The sequence below is a fragment of the Protopterus annectens genome, chromosome 7.part0, assembly GCF_019279795.1.
Source record: "Protopterus annectens isolate FY-2018-M chromosome 7.part0, PAN1.0, whole genome shotgun sequence".
NCBI classification, from domain to species: domain Eukaryota; kingdom Metazoa; phylum Chordata; order Ceratodontiformes; family Protopteridae; genus Protopterus; species Protopterus annectens.
The window spans coordinates 954416271-954431881 of NC_056739.1; positions in this window are offsets into that span (position 1 = coordinate 954416271).

A 15611-nucleotide genomic window follows, 5' to 3' on the forward strand; every position below is an offset into this window, starting at 1 on the left:
GTCACTAAAGGTGGAAGAGGGCAATATTCTAGATATGTCCCGGCACACCAGCATGTGGTCAACACATGGCCAGAGTCTGTGCAGAAAGAGTTGGATAGCTATGTGCAAAACAACAACCTGGAATCCGGGAGTATATGTACAAACAGTATTAACAAATATTCCCTCCACAGGTATACCAGGTAAGAGGTGTATACTGTAGGTAAAACCGGTTCATGTGTAATGATGACAACAGCCATATCAGTGTCCAAACTAAGGCTATAGGGTAGTGTAGTAAGACTTGTTAAGGTACAGATAACAGCACTGACAAGGAAAGTAATGTGGACTACAAGAATATACTAGTTGCTAACTGACATCTCCCCCCCCCACCATATCTCCAACAATAATCAACATACCCACCCCAACTGGTATGTAATGATACCTATGTTCTGATAATGTCCAATTGTTTGATAAATATTTTGATGGTTCCCATGCATGTGCTATATTGAATTATTCCAACATTGGTGGCATGGTGCCATCAATGTATCTACATGCTGTTCTTATTACCACTGTGGTCCCATATATGCATGTGTTCTGTTGGCTATGCAACTGTTCCGTATCTGGTGTCTGGATTAATGGGAATATCTATGCATGCTGTTATACCTAACCCTGGAATGTGTTGATTATTACTAACCCACAAATGATGATGGAATCTAAACACTATAGCATGCTTGGGAAGGCCAGTCCCAGCAGACCCACCTGTCCCACCTCAGCTGGCCGTGGCACTGGCCACTAGCATGTCTGGGGCCAAACCCGGGACCTCCCTGTCCGTTGATCCTGCACCACCTTCGGGTGGAACCGCCTCAGGGGATGGGGTTCACCCCCCCCGGGAGTGGGCACAGACAGGCACCTGTCGTCCATCACCAGGTCGGGGTCATGGTGCGTAGAGCGATCAGTGAGCAGTTTGGTGATCTTCTATGCCAGCTCAAGGGCCGTGTGTCATAATTAGAGAGTCAGCCTGGCTCTGCGACTCAGCCCCCAGCACAGCCAACTTCCGGGCTGTGAAGGTGCAGTGGTGACTGCCCATGGGTGGGGACCTCAGCCCCACTGTTACCATTAGGGGGCTTGTGGGCTTCCAATATCTGAACACCCCTCCCCATCAAGGTGTTTACCCCCCACATGTGTAATATACTGCCCCTGTATGTGTCCTGTTGTCTTGTCTGTTAACCTACCCAACCTCCCTCCCCAACTATACCTACTACCCCTCCCCAACATCCCACTCTCATCTGAAAAAAAAAAGTGGCAATCTATTCCCACAAAAAAATCTCACCCCATACATAGCTGTCCATTTCACACACATGCCCACTGGGCACATGTAATCCAATCTAATTGGCATCACAACTTATTATTGTTGTCCTCACCCCTCTCCCAGGGATTTGAGTGTCCAAATCTACTTCCAAATTCTGTGTATAAGCACAGCTGTTGCTGTAGAAGAAATGGGTAGCTTTGGACCTTCTCTACACCCTTCCTTCACATCTCTGGCTATTTTCCCTACTGTCTTTACCTCTTTGCGCCCCTTTTTTTCACCACTTTCCTATCAACCCCTGTTTCTTATCTTTTAAAGAAATTAGCTCGGGGGTAAGCGGGAGTAAGCACTTTTAAGCAGCAGTAAGTGGGTTTAAGTCTGTTTGCGTGGGGGTAAGCAATGCCTACACTAATTAAGCAAATTAGAATCTGAAAATAAGAAACTGTAGCCAGAAGTTAGCAGTGCTTACCTCCATGCAAACCCGCGTGAACCTGCTTACAACTGCTTTAAAGTGCCTTAGTCACTCTGTATCCAACTGCCCATGTTCTGCCCGTCAACAAAATAAACAGCCTCTGCAAGGCTCAAACCCAGTACTCTGCACACAAGAGCCAAAGTGATTTACCACTAAGCCATGTCAGATATACATCACCCTGATGTTTTCAAAAACATATCATCCACCCCAGTCATTCAATAGTACAGAGAATGTATTTCAACATTTAGATGTATGTGTGCCATATATATATATATATATATATATATATATATATATATATATATATAGGTATATATGGACATACATCTGTAGATAACAATGGGGAAATAACAAAAACATATATGTCCACATGCAACGTTAATTGGGTCGAGAGGCCCCAAACAATACAATATATGTCTTATACGAATAGGTATACCTCCCCACAGCCAAACACGTCCTCCCTGCAATACACTACCAAGTGTTGCAGATCCCATAACCAGGACCAGACATGACATGGGCATCCCTAGGATACATATACACAGACACAGACACACACACACACACACACACACACACACACACACACACACACACACACACACATATATATATACACACACACACACACACACACACACACACATATCAATAGATATATATGTGTAAATACACATACACACACAAAGATATGTACAGTAAGTTACATATGTGGTACGTGCACACAATATGGAACAGCCACTAGTCCAACAGTTACCACCTTACCAACTGGAGTCTATATGAGTCACCCATACAAATGATATTCATTGCCTGCAACATATACCCACAGAGATATCAAAGGATATAACACCACACACAGGTGTGCATAAATGGGAAAGCTTTATTTGTGTAATATTATAGTTGTATATGCCATGTCATATTGCTGTTTAGACACGGACATCCATATAAACTGAGTCATGCAATTGTGAAAGAATTGTACTAATACAGTAGTCTGGAAAAGTTAACAAATGTTGCTGTCCAGGCCAAGGTCATCAAGTAGTACAATAGAAAAGACAGACTGGGCCACAGGATACCAAACAATCAATGGTAAGTAATGCAGTTGTATAGTTTACCCAGCCTCTATCTACATGCTGTAGACAATCCCTAGGGGATAAAGACCTCAGCTGACACACTGGGATGTAATGGTTACATAACAAGGTACAACTGATACCATCACAAGCACACTGACAAACAGAACAGTCTGTATGGCAGGTGGCAGTAGGCCTGCATTTAACCAAGGTGGATTGTATGGTAATGTACATCCATATACCTTAAGGCAGCTCACCCCTGGTGATCTTCAGGACTTTGGGCTTTCAGGATTCTGTAGCACTCCCATATACATATATGTATATATAGATATATGTATACATAGATATACGTATATGCATATATAGATATATGTATATATAGCTATATATGTATGCACATCCTATGTGTACAGATATGCCTAGTTATGTTGGTATATATGTAGATATCAATAACTATATGTGCATACATATCTATTCTGATATACCAACTACTGTCAAAATATATGTAGATATCCATACGTATATGTGTATATATGTGCAGACATATATTGCTCTGTATATGTATATATCTGGGTGTTTATTTGTATATCTATGCACATATACATATCCATCTATGTATGTCGATATGTATATCTGTATGTCTATATAGATATCTGGATAAGTATATGTACATATATCATCCCACAATATACACACTGCTGACTATCACCATAAGTATACAGACCTTAGTACTGTACACACAGCCATTGAATGTCCAGGTCATGTCATCAAATATAACCCCTACTATACATTACATGTGTTGCAGTCTGATTTCTCACTGGCTTATCATCAGATATGATGTCACTAATTATGGTTTACAGTACATCTGCACCCGTTACTGCATGACATATGTACAAAGGTTATCAGAGTTGTGGCTGAAGGCACATACACAGGGCCAATATTGACATGTTGCTGTGATAACCTCATACATGTACTGTTGTAACAGCGTTTGTTGCACCCTATGTCCTATGAGGGATATGAAGTCAGTCTGTAGTCAGGTCAGGCACATCCCCCTCTTATGTGTTGGCCTGTTTCCACAAAGTATGTTGTTAGAGGTAAACCCCAATCTATGTGAGATGATGTTTGCCAGACAACAGGTCAAGCTCCTGTTCACAGTGAATGAAAGGCACAACACCAACATGACATTCCTAGATATTGGTGTGTGTTTCCATGCAATTGGCTATGGGAATGTTACCACAGCTGTTCCACATGCAATCAGCTAAAGGAGGGCTGCAATTCATGCAGAGACCATAAGCTGATTCTGAGCATCACTTAAAATACACATGCTGCTGCCCAAGCAAAGCAGGTTTAAGTCTCCACATCCACCAGAGAAGGAGTAAGACAGGCAGACATAGACACAGAAAAGCTAGGGAGGGGTGGGAGAGTAAAACCTATGCATGTTTGTGTCACACACCTACCAGTACAGGGACTCAAACCCCCAATGACTATGTAGTGCTATCACATGTCCATGCAGTTATTGGATGTGCCACATGGGTTACCTATTAGGGGACCCCCAGAACATATATGTGATGGTGAGTGACATCTGCAACAGGGATATGGTAGCTATGTGGTAGGTGTTGTACACGTGCCTACACACATGAACAGGTGTCAGCCTCAACACACCCACACTCTCACAGGGACACACACACATTGGCACACTTGGCAGGGCCAGGAATACAACTCACTACAAGTGGGATTGCCACAACACAGTACTGTGCAGGTACCACATGCAGCACAGGCATCATACGGAGGTTATATGTGCAAAGGGTATGTGGAGGTGTCTGACATAAGACACCATGCTTCAGTATGCCAATGGGGGTCATAGTGAGTGTGAATATGGTCATACGCATCATACACAACACACAGACATGGGTGCCAGTACTGACATGCATGTGGGCACTGCTTCATGGGTGTGTTGTGGGTGATGGTGCACGATGGCTATACAAGACTAGGTGATGGGTATACCTTGGCATCAGGCCACATGACAATGGTCTGCATTGTGACTTAGGGGTGTAGTGTCTGAAGATGCCCCCACAGGTGGGTATCGTATTCACCATTCAGTCACTTGGCTGACTATTGCATGTGGCCAATGCTGTGCATTGCTTGCCATGTATGTGTCCCTTCATCCATGATATGGACAGTGTCTGGGATGTGCACACCTCCCACATGCACGTCCAGTGACATGTGGTACTGTACCTGGGGTGCCTGGCCCATGTTGTGTACAGAGCTTGTTATCATCAGATGTGCCAGTCCTGGCCTCATGTGGCGGGAATCTGGATAAGTATATGTACATATATCATCCCACAATATACATACCACCTCCTGTTGTTATAAGACCTTATTCCTATGCAGTGCATCTATACAGTTGTGTTGCATTACCTCTTGTACATATGGGCACATGTTGCAGATCATAATAGATTGTCATATGTTTTATTGATTGTGGAAGTATAATAACATGTTACACATTTATAAGTGAAAGAATAATACGGGCCTGGAATATGTACATTTAATGTCACACCAACATCTAGAACACTGAAACACACAAACCACCAAAGCACACAAACACACAAACACACAAAAAATGTTGAGCATTGTCACACACAGAGGGCACATAATTATTACTGAATAATCAGCAACTTGCATGACTACACCTTATGTACATTGTGGGATATGGCATATATTACAACAGTTGAACTGGCTCCACATATTTCAGAGTATACACATGCACATGGTATGCTGTTAGACAACCATTCTACCACAGTCCATGCAGCAGCACACTCTCATTGCACCAACACAAACAACTGCCTGGTACTGAAGACCTGTTACCACTGTTGTCTACATGCTGGGACTCTGTACTGTTACCCTCCTTTTTGAGCATGCCCAGCATGCCCACTGTACACTAATGATCATGATTATGACTCAGGTGTACAGCCAGGCACACCATTTCTGCAGGTATCTCTCCTGAATATACAATACTGACTTGACAGCAAATGTCTGTTTCTACTTTCACACAGACTGTACAATGACTGTTCACACACTGCAGCTGCACAGACAATTTGCACACACATAATATTTGATGTCAGTACCCACATTCATATTCACCTATCATATGATAGGAACACACAGGTACTGCATTCCAGCTGATTTACATGCATTCTTCTGATTATCAGAACATACTGCCTATCCATCTGTCTGCACTAAAGAGGATGTAGACCATTCTACAGTTGTTGTGTTTGTTCACATAAGGGCCAGATGTGTTCATGAAATGACAAGTATTTGCATCTAGTGTCACATATGAAACTGGGTGTACCACAGTAACAATGCCTTGAACAATGTGGCTTTTACGTATGATTTTATATTTGGGTTAGGAGTGCAGATGTGTCACCTTGGATGCAGTGGATGTGGACCTGAGCAGTCCAGGTGTTTTGATTAGGTGAATGGGCCATCTGACTGTTTAGTGTGAATCATCTGCAGACAAACAAGGATACACATGTGGGTGAGTACTGCAAACCTTCCAACACTGGAATGAACACAAACACATATACACATCACAGGTCACAGGAAGTTCCTGTAGTGCTTATCTGATGTTGTCATCACCACACAGCATACTAGTAATTATCTATGCCAATAAAATCTCTTGTAAGGTGTCAGACAGACAATGATAGCTGTGTTGTCATTATTAGCACAATGACCACAGTTTATGGAGTAGCATTCTGTAGACCCTACACTGAACAGTGTGCACAAATACACCCATCACTAAGTATCTGTTATCAGAACATTGCATACTGCACAGGTACAGCACCTGTATGGGCACATGAGCATCAGTGAAGGCCTAAGAAAATACATCATTCAGAAGGCACCACCACTAGTATTTTAATCACATGTGACATTCATGTTCATAACACAGCAACATGCTGCAGGAGGTCTATCACAATAGCACACAGAGTGATGTCTGCAATTCTGTGTGAATGGACAGCATTCACTAATACAAGTGCTGTTACACCACACAAGATTGACAGTGTGTACATTGTACATGCAAGTGATGCAATACATGTACAGTAGGCAGTGTTGATACTGTACTTGACACATAGCTGTCTTGTATATGTTTTACACTAAGCATACATGCAGTGAATGAAGTGTTAAAAAGCACCCTCAATAATTCTCAATGTTAATATCACAGTTAGAACTTGAGACACAAGCCAGATAAAACCATGTCAATGACACAGCATACTCACAAAGGTGCAGTGTTATACATTTGTCAGACCCATGACCTGACCATGTCATTCTCTTTACAACTGCCTGAGCTAAACACATGCTTCTCACACACACAACAGCATCACACAAAATGTATGTCTACACAGAATAACATTTACCAGTAATGCATAGGTATGTTATTTCACATGCATGACCAAGATCAGCCAAATTGCATTTTTATGTTGAGTATGTACCAACATCTCATTCTGACAACTTCCCATAGTGTTCCTACAGCTAAATGTAGAAAATCAGTTGAAAATAATTTAGATGACCATTATGAAAGTTATGAAATCTAGCATTGGGATTTTATGAATACATTAGTATTGAAACACAGAGAATGATTGTGCACAGACACACTGCAAAGCAGTCTCACACTATGAGCCAATACAAATATGCATAACACAGATGCTGGTACAAAGCAACATAAATTTCAAAGACAAATACTGGGGACTTATGCATTGTCAATGCACAGATCTTGATTTATCTAAACAATACATCTCAAAAGTCACATGCTTAACATTGGTTCCAGTCTGACACAAAGGCCAGCATTACACAAGTGGTCAGACAACTCAAACAGGTGTACATTTTGATTCCCTGGTTTGACATAAGCAAAATGGCTGCTTGGACCAAAGCACCAAACCAAACAAGGATATATTTTTGTCCTGTCACCCAGGCATTACTGTGTTGTAAAAGACACATGCATCACAGTTCATGACAAAAGTGTGTAGCCTTGTGTCCTACCAGTGAAAATCAACAGTCCAACAGACACACATTTAATCTGAAAATAACCAGCAGAATTACAGCCCATGTTTGAGATCTCATTGCTAACATGAAACAAAATGGTTAACAATCAAAAAGATCAACTTAACAAAATTATTGTTTATTACAGGTAATCTATTGAGGCCTCACGTACACTGGTTCTGCATTACCTGTTATGTAACCAAGTCTATCATTATCTCCCAACACAAGTGTTAGAAATACATCTGCTTGTGCCACAGAGAATGTTTAATTTTCAGATTTGTGAATACTACTTCTTGGTTATGGTGTAATTCACAACACAGCTGTGAAATACATAGCACAGCCACACCCACAATGTACATCACCCACAAATCATACCCCAACACACCAACTTGCTCCACACTGCCTATATTTTTACCCACACACAGTCACCCATCATCCCAATTATATACTATCATACCTATACAGTCATTTATAAAACATGACTACACATTCACTAAGATAATGATTAAAGCCCACACAAAAAATTAAAAGCCCCAACAGACTAAAAAATGAACCACTCATTTAATAATATACACAGTTCAAGCACTACTAAACATACCTAGAACTTTATACATACTCTGACAGTGGAAATCCATCCCCAGACCCAACAATCTCATATTAATGGAATAATGACAAACAAATATGTACTACACATTTCTTTAAATTAATATCCAACAACAAATCTTTTTTAAGCATACTGTGATATCATCATTGACCCAGGAAAAAATGTTAATGTAACAACTGGCAGAAGTAACAGCCGGAAGTGCTATCATATACTTACTGAAAGCTAAACCCTATAATGATATAATGCTGGTGAACTGCCATTGCACATGCTTAAAACAACCCCAGGCTTGGTTCAACTATCATCATCACCCACCATGGAACCCTAGAAACCCCAGTTGGTGCCCACAAACCAAGCCACTCTCTTAATGGGGTTCAACACACTTATTAAATCAAATGATTATATACCAATGCTGGAAGTTTTTATTGTCTACATCTCAAAACCCCTTCTGGGTAAAAGATGTATATATGCCTGTAGTGCAGTATCTGAACCACCAAGTAATCAACCAGCAAACATGTATCCAACAGCACACAACTGATAAAAATCTAAAGAGGAATCATCTTGACTGGTCCTGAATCAACCCACACACATCACAGAGGCCCCCAGACCCTATGACCAACATAATATACCTATACATAAGCACCACCAACCATGATGTCCAATGGAGGAAACTCTCCTGAGGTCCCCAACACTTACTCAGTGCACTGCACTGACCCTCCCAAAACCCTCCCCACTCTGAAACAGGCCGTGTTATTATCACAAACAAAACCACAACACTCCATCAAAATCGAATGTTGTGGAAACCCCAAACCCCTGAAGAAAACAAATCCTCAGTCCATAATGTCTCCCAAAGAAAGGCACCAAGAATCAAATCAAAATGCATTAGGGAATCATCAACATTGAACCACCAACACAACCCCCAAATCCACCCCCAAAACCCAACCACTCGACACTGCCCCACGAAACACACCCAACCCACTCTGTGTCCCCACCCATCCCTTAGCACAGACAAAGTTCTCACACACCCCCAGCAATAGCCACACAATACTGAAGCTTTGGACCTTCAAAACAGTTCCCCACCACTTCAATCAAAAAAGCATGCCCCCTGAACTAAAAACCCTGACAACAGCAGCCCACCTACCCCCCAGCTACTAAACTCACAAAGTGATACATTGCTATCCCAGTCTCCACCTCTGCTAAACAGATGAATTGTTGAAAACTATGTGCCCAAACTCTGAAAATATCCTATGTTACACCCATACACAAATGTGTAATCTCACTACAGACTCTATTGTTTCCCCGGCTAAAATCCTAGAAAAATGCATCCATGCCACAGATGCCAAACTATCTCCTAGACAGCAACATCCTTTCACCTACTCAGCATGGTTTCCCAGACCCAGTCTAAGGTACCTCACCACAGCCTCCCTCGCTTCCTGGCCATGACACAGCAAAACCATGCCAAAAATGAAGGCTCACAGGTGTCAACTTTTTATCATGTCCAAAAGCATTTGACACAAGTTCCCAACAAAGCCCGCTAAACAAACTAAAACCAATATCACCTATAAAATTCCACCTAACCTGGTTCCAAAGCTACTTAACTCCCATTGCGGCACCAAGCCAGAAATGGGAAAATTATTCTTCCTTCTCTTGGCTGCCCAAGCAATTATAGAGTCCCACAGGTTTTTATCTTACAACTGTCATTCATTGTCACATTCACAAATGACTTATACTCATTACGCATACATTCCATCATTCAGTATGTAGATGATACTACCTTAATCTGAAGCGTATTGGAAACATCTCCTACCCTCCCAAAACAACAACTCAACTAGTATCTCTCTGACGCTAAAACTACTTTACCAAAGCCCAACTTTCAATCCAAAGAAAGCTCAGGCTTATGATTATAACCAGTTCTACCAAAAACACTGATAACAGTCAATTCTACCATTTACTCTACAAATGCTACCCACCGCCCAGCCGGCACAGGCTAAACTATTCGAAATGCCAAACTATAGACTCTACCTTAAAATTTGATAGTCATCTCAACTTAACTATTAAAAAAAAGTACATGCCAAACCAGGGATCACTCTGCTGCACAAAACCATTTCTACCAACAACACACAAGATAGCAGCTGGTTGCTCCCAACTTCTATCTACCCCATTTATGCATTACCTCCCATTCCAGACTAATTTCAACAAACTGGAACTAAGCAAAATGAAATGCAACAGAATTGTTCAGCTGCTACGTAAAATGTTCATATATAGAACCTATCACTGTACTACTTTGAGACAGCTCCAATTGGTCTGAACTGGAGCCCAACCTCCCAACCTACAATCAGCTCTGCCTGTCATTCTACCTCCATTACCCTCCTGCACAAGTGTTCTGCCTCAAAACCTAATACACATCAGTCAGCCCAGCAACTTAGATCATCAAGCAAACTACTACTAGAGTCACCAACAGCTACAATATCTCTCGAGATGCGCTATATAGTTTCATATTAAAAGGGAACTCTGTCCCTACTCATATTCAAAACACATCATCCAAAGCCTCCTCTTTAAAGACCGTATCAGGCAACATCTCAAGCAGTTGCAGTGCCAAGGATAATCCTGCTAGTGAAAGCAGATAAGGTATACATACAAAACCTAGAGTACTTGATAATAGTTTTCACCCTACTCACAAACAATGGCTAATCTACAAATGTATGTACCGGTACTCAGTATGCGTCCCCAGATTCATGAACGCTAAGGCCAGGCAGACGCATAAAGTGTAGGCTGCTACAATGCTAAATATGGTCACGAAAAGCAATTCAGGTAAATTTATCCAATCCCATCAGTACTACCGGCGGCGGCCACCCAGCACCTCCGTGTAGGTATGTTAAATACCCTATGCGTGTTGCACCATGTAAATGTGATAAGTATAGCGATTCACTCTAAGTGGCTTATGTACAGTATAGTATAACGGCAAATACCAAAAACGTTTACATTTACCCAAACATAACATAGGAGTAACGTAAGGCTGTCACTGCCGTAGTATCACACTGTTGCTATATGCCAATGGCGAAGACAGAGAATGTCAAAAAGAAAACATGCAATAAATATGTAAAAGTAATAAATATAAATGGTATGTCCATAGAAACTCATAGCAGAAACTCCTAGGACATAAGCTCATGAAGGTGCAACAATGAAAGGACACAAGTCATAAAAACAGCAGTAATACACATTGGTTTACAGCCGCAATATACTATGCAGGCGGTATGGAGTTACATCCACGGCCAAGGACTCATGGCAGTACCAAGGAACGCGAATAGTCACGCCATGCAAAATGAGAGGCAGATAATACTCGACTAAAATCACCGGGCGCAGGCCGTAAACAAACGGCGTGAGTGGTAATACACCAAGGAGTGGCCTGAGGAATACATGTCACCTGGCAGAGGGTGTGCCACTGTAGTGGAGCACATTGAGGCTTCAGCAAACTCTGCTGTATATTGCACATCACAAGGTGCTGGCAGGACCGGGCGTGGTGGGGAAATAGTTGAGCTGGAGATACCATGCCACGCGCCAGTAGAGGTAATATGTGCACGCAGGGATGACTACGTTTCTCAACTCCAGCTTCAGCGTGACGCCACCCTACAAATACACGTGAAATAGGAAGGTGATGTTGAGAATATGAGAAATGCAGCAGCAGGTAATTGGAGTGCAGAAAATGAGCAATCATCACTAATCAACCCACGGTTACCCCAGCAGCTTCGACAACTTGCATGCAGAAACTTGCAAAACGTGGATAGGAGTATGAATGCAAAGAAAAGTGGGGAGGTATCAGGGATTGCAAAGAGTGAAGACCCGGCTGTTAAGTAGTTTCGCGCAGACAGGCAGCATAACGGCGTAGCGTATCACAAAACGCCATTTGCCGCGTCCTGAGAACTATAGAGCATGACAGGGTTTCCAGGATGCATGCCCGGAAATAGTAGGCGCAAAATATGTAGAAACAGTAAGTGAAGGTCGAAGCAGTACTCCATTGCAGGCAAGAGTACGCAACACCAAAGGCAAATTGGTGCGTTGCAGTGCCAACGGTAAACACGGAAGATAACTTCAGATACGGCTCATTACATTAATAATCTCTATGACATCACCGTACAGCACAACAGTATAAAGTGGAATGCAATACAATCAATACAGCCGCGGTATTCCCAAACGCCGCACTATAGGTGTAAAACACACACGGGAACTTCAAAATGCGTACATTAAAGCAGCGCCGCGGCTCGTGTGATCCATCAGCAGCATGTGGTGCGAGGATGCAGACGGAGCCAGGTATGAGGGTGCCGGCTAACTACCGTAGGGCTCAGGAGGAGAAGGAGAGTGTTCAGCATCTAAGGGTAACCCCGTCAGTGTGGCTAAGACCTAGAGATAGTAGGAAGCTGGCAGTGATAGTGTTGCCGCTATGTTAAATAGTGGAGCTAAAAGCTGAAGCTACGGGAGAACAAGCAGCCGAGGGAGCTTCCATCTCAGTGGACACAAAGGCGTATGTGTAAGTTTTTATGGGCATTGGCTACTTTTGTGTACCTTTCAAAAGGCCACAAATCTGGGATATAATGGTATCTCTTCACAGGCATCAGCATCCAGGGTGTCACACTGTTTCTAGATGCCATGTTACTACATGCCAATATATATATATATTTCCTAAGATCTCAGGAGGAGTGGCTAGCAATATAAAAGCTTAATTTTCCCGTAGGCAATACCCGAGATACTGGGTGCGCGAGACGTAACGCTACACATACAACCGTTACCACCTGGGGATCAATATAGGACGGTTAAACTACAAGTGAGCCTCTCCGACACTGCCAGGTCGCACGCGAGGCATTATCATGGATGCGCTGCGCCCTGAAGCTGCTCACTTTACTCCCATATCTGCATGCCTCACAGCTGTACCAGGTGGCCGCCGCTAGACATCCCACAAGGCCACCTTGTGGGATGCTGGCTATGCACTGGCCGTGGATGATGACTCCCATCAGAAATGCACACACACACATGCAAATAAATCCTATAATGAGGCACATGCACGAAACTAGAATAATCATAGAGCCGCGGTGTTTGGGATGCTGAAATCACGTGTTCCAGTGCTTGGATACATCCGCAGGAGGCCTCTGCAGTACTTCCAGACATGTGCTCACATATTCATAGTATGTGCCATGCTATTACATTATGATGTCTCATGGAAGCAAAGCTGCTGCAGGGAGCAATGGTGAAGGGCCACAAAGCTCACCACACCAAAGTTAAGGCCAGTCCAGGCACAGAGGGTTCAGGGACTAAGAACACACTGTGCCAGCCCCAGTAGGCAGATCGAGGCATACCCAATATGCCTAAGTGTTCTGACAAAGAGGGAACGATACATACCCTTTGACAGCATAGGCCCCATGGACTGACACCTCCCTACCTGCACACACAGTGAAATGGATCAACAATAAACATGACCATCTTCGGTGTAGTAAATTGCATGGGTGGCCCTGTATGTGACTCCAACATAGGCAGCACCCAAACACTGTACACCCAACAGCCAGCAGAGATGGAACGCCAATACCTGAATCAGACGCTGGTCCTACAGCAGACGGGCGCGTTGCATGCTGCCAATGTCACGCGAAGGTGTATACATATGGTATTACGATAAGGTGCATATACAGATATGATAGGATATAATTACATATATAGAAATATATGTTACATATATATATAAGTACCATTGGTGGCGGCATGTAGAGAATCAGAGGGATGGTGGTGACAGAGACAAATGTTTATATCTTTGTACCTAGGTATACATAGGTGAAAGATAACCTGAGCATCCGGAGTGTTTAACAGAAGAGGAAACTCACCTGGCGAGTAAAGGTCAACATACCGTACAACCGCTGGAAGTCGGAATGGGATCGCTTTCAGGCTACAGTACAGTAACAGTATATGCGCTGGCATTACTGGCGATGATATGAGGGGAGGTAGACACTGCCGCCGTGATGCGCCCCATGCAGGTACTGTGTGCAACTATCCCCGTGACTGCCGCGAGTATGTGTATGGCAGCGTGCGAGGGTGCTGCAAAGCTCTTGTGTGAGGAGTAATGTGTGCTCTGTAAAATGTGTGTTGTAGTGCCATGTTACAGTAGATGAATAACAGGTAGTATACAGTTAAGCACCAGCCACAGGCATAAGGTACACCAGTAGGTCCCAAAGTGCAGTACTTCAGGAGCCCCACCCTGGTTAGGTATGTGATGACGATAATGATGCAAAGTGACAATGTCCTGTGAATGTAGCATTGGTGAATATACCTTCGCGCGAAATGGAAAGTGATATATGTACTAATTATGACTGTATGTAGTGACACTGATATAAGTTAATTGCAAATGATACGTCAAGTAAAAGCTTCTTCAGCTACTGTTAAATAGGTATGTACTTATGGAAATATCGGCGCAATTTCTGCACGACCTGGCTACGATCGCCCGTGAACACCGCTTGTGTGTTCTACAAGTGTCAACATAATCGCCACTCAGTACTAGTGGCAACCATCAGCAAACAGCCACCCAGGCACAGGACCACAATGACTGTAATATTCTGGACCGAATGATATGGATAGTCATCACGCACAAACAACCGCATGGTACTCACCAATGTGATGGAGGAATACATGCAGTAGAAGCACACACCTAGGCTTATACCAACACCACATGACAACAACACAACCTACACTCCCAGACCAACAGACAATTAACTGTCAACTCCCCAGGCAGGGATGGATAATACAGGCAAAGCATGGGTCAGCATGTAGAGATGCAAGGCCTAATAACCCGTAATCCTACCTAACCATATTCCCCATCATATTATTGGCTAGCGGGATACAAGCCGTATTAGCAGGCACAAACATACAGGCAGTCAATGATAGCTGCATAACCGCTAAATATCCTCGCTATGGGAAATGACTGACACAACAGCGATCCAGATACTGCAACCTGTTTAAAGGAATACAACAGCTATGTTACACATCCACGCAAAACGCCATCACCAGATGCCGTTAGACAGGGACAATTCTATTACGTTTAACACATAATACTATACCTGACACATTACAATCCATGTGGTTAATACTATCATGGTCGTACCTGTCGCCATTATATACAGTAGT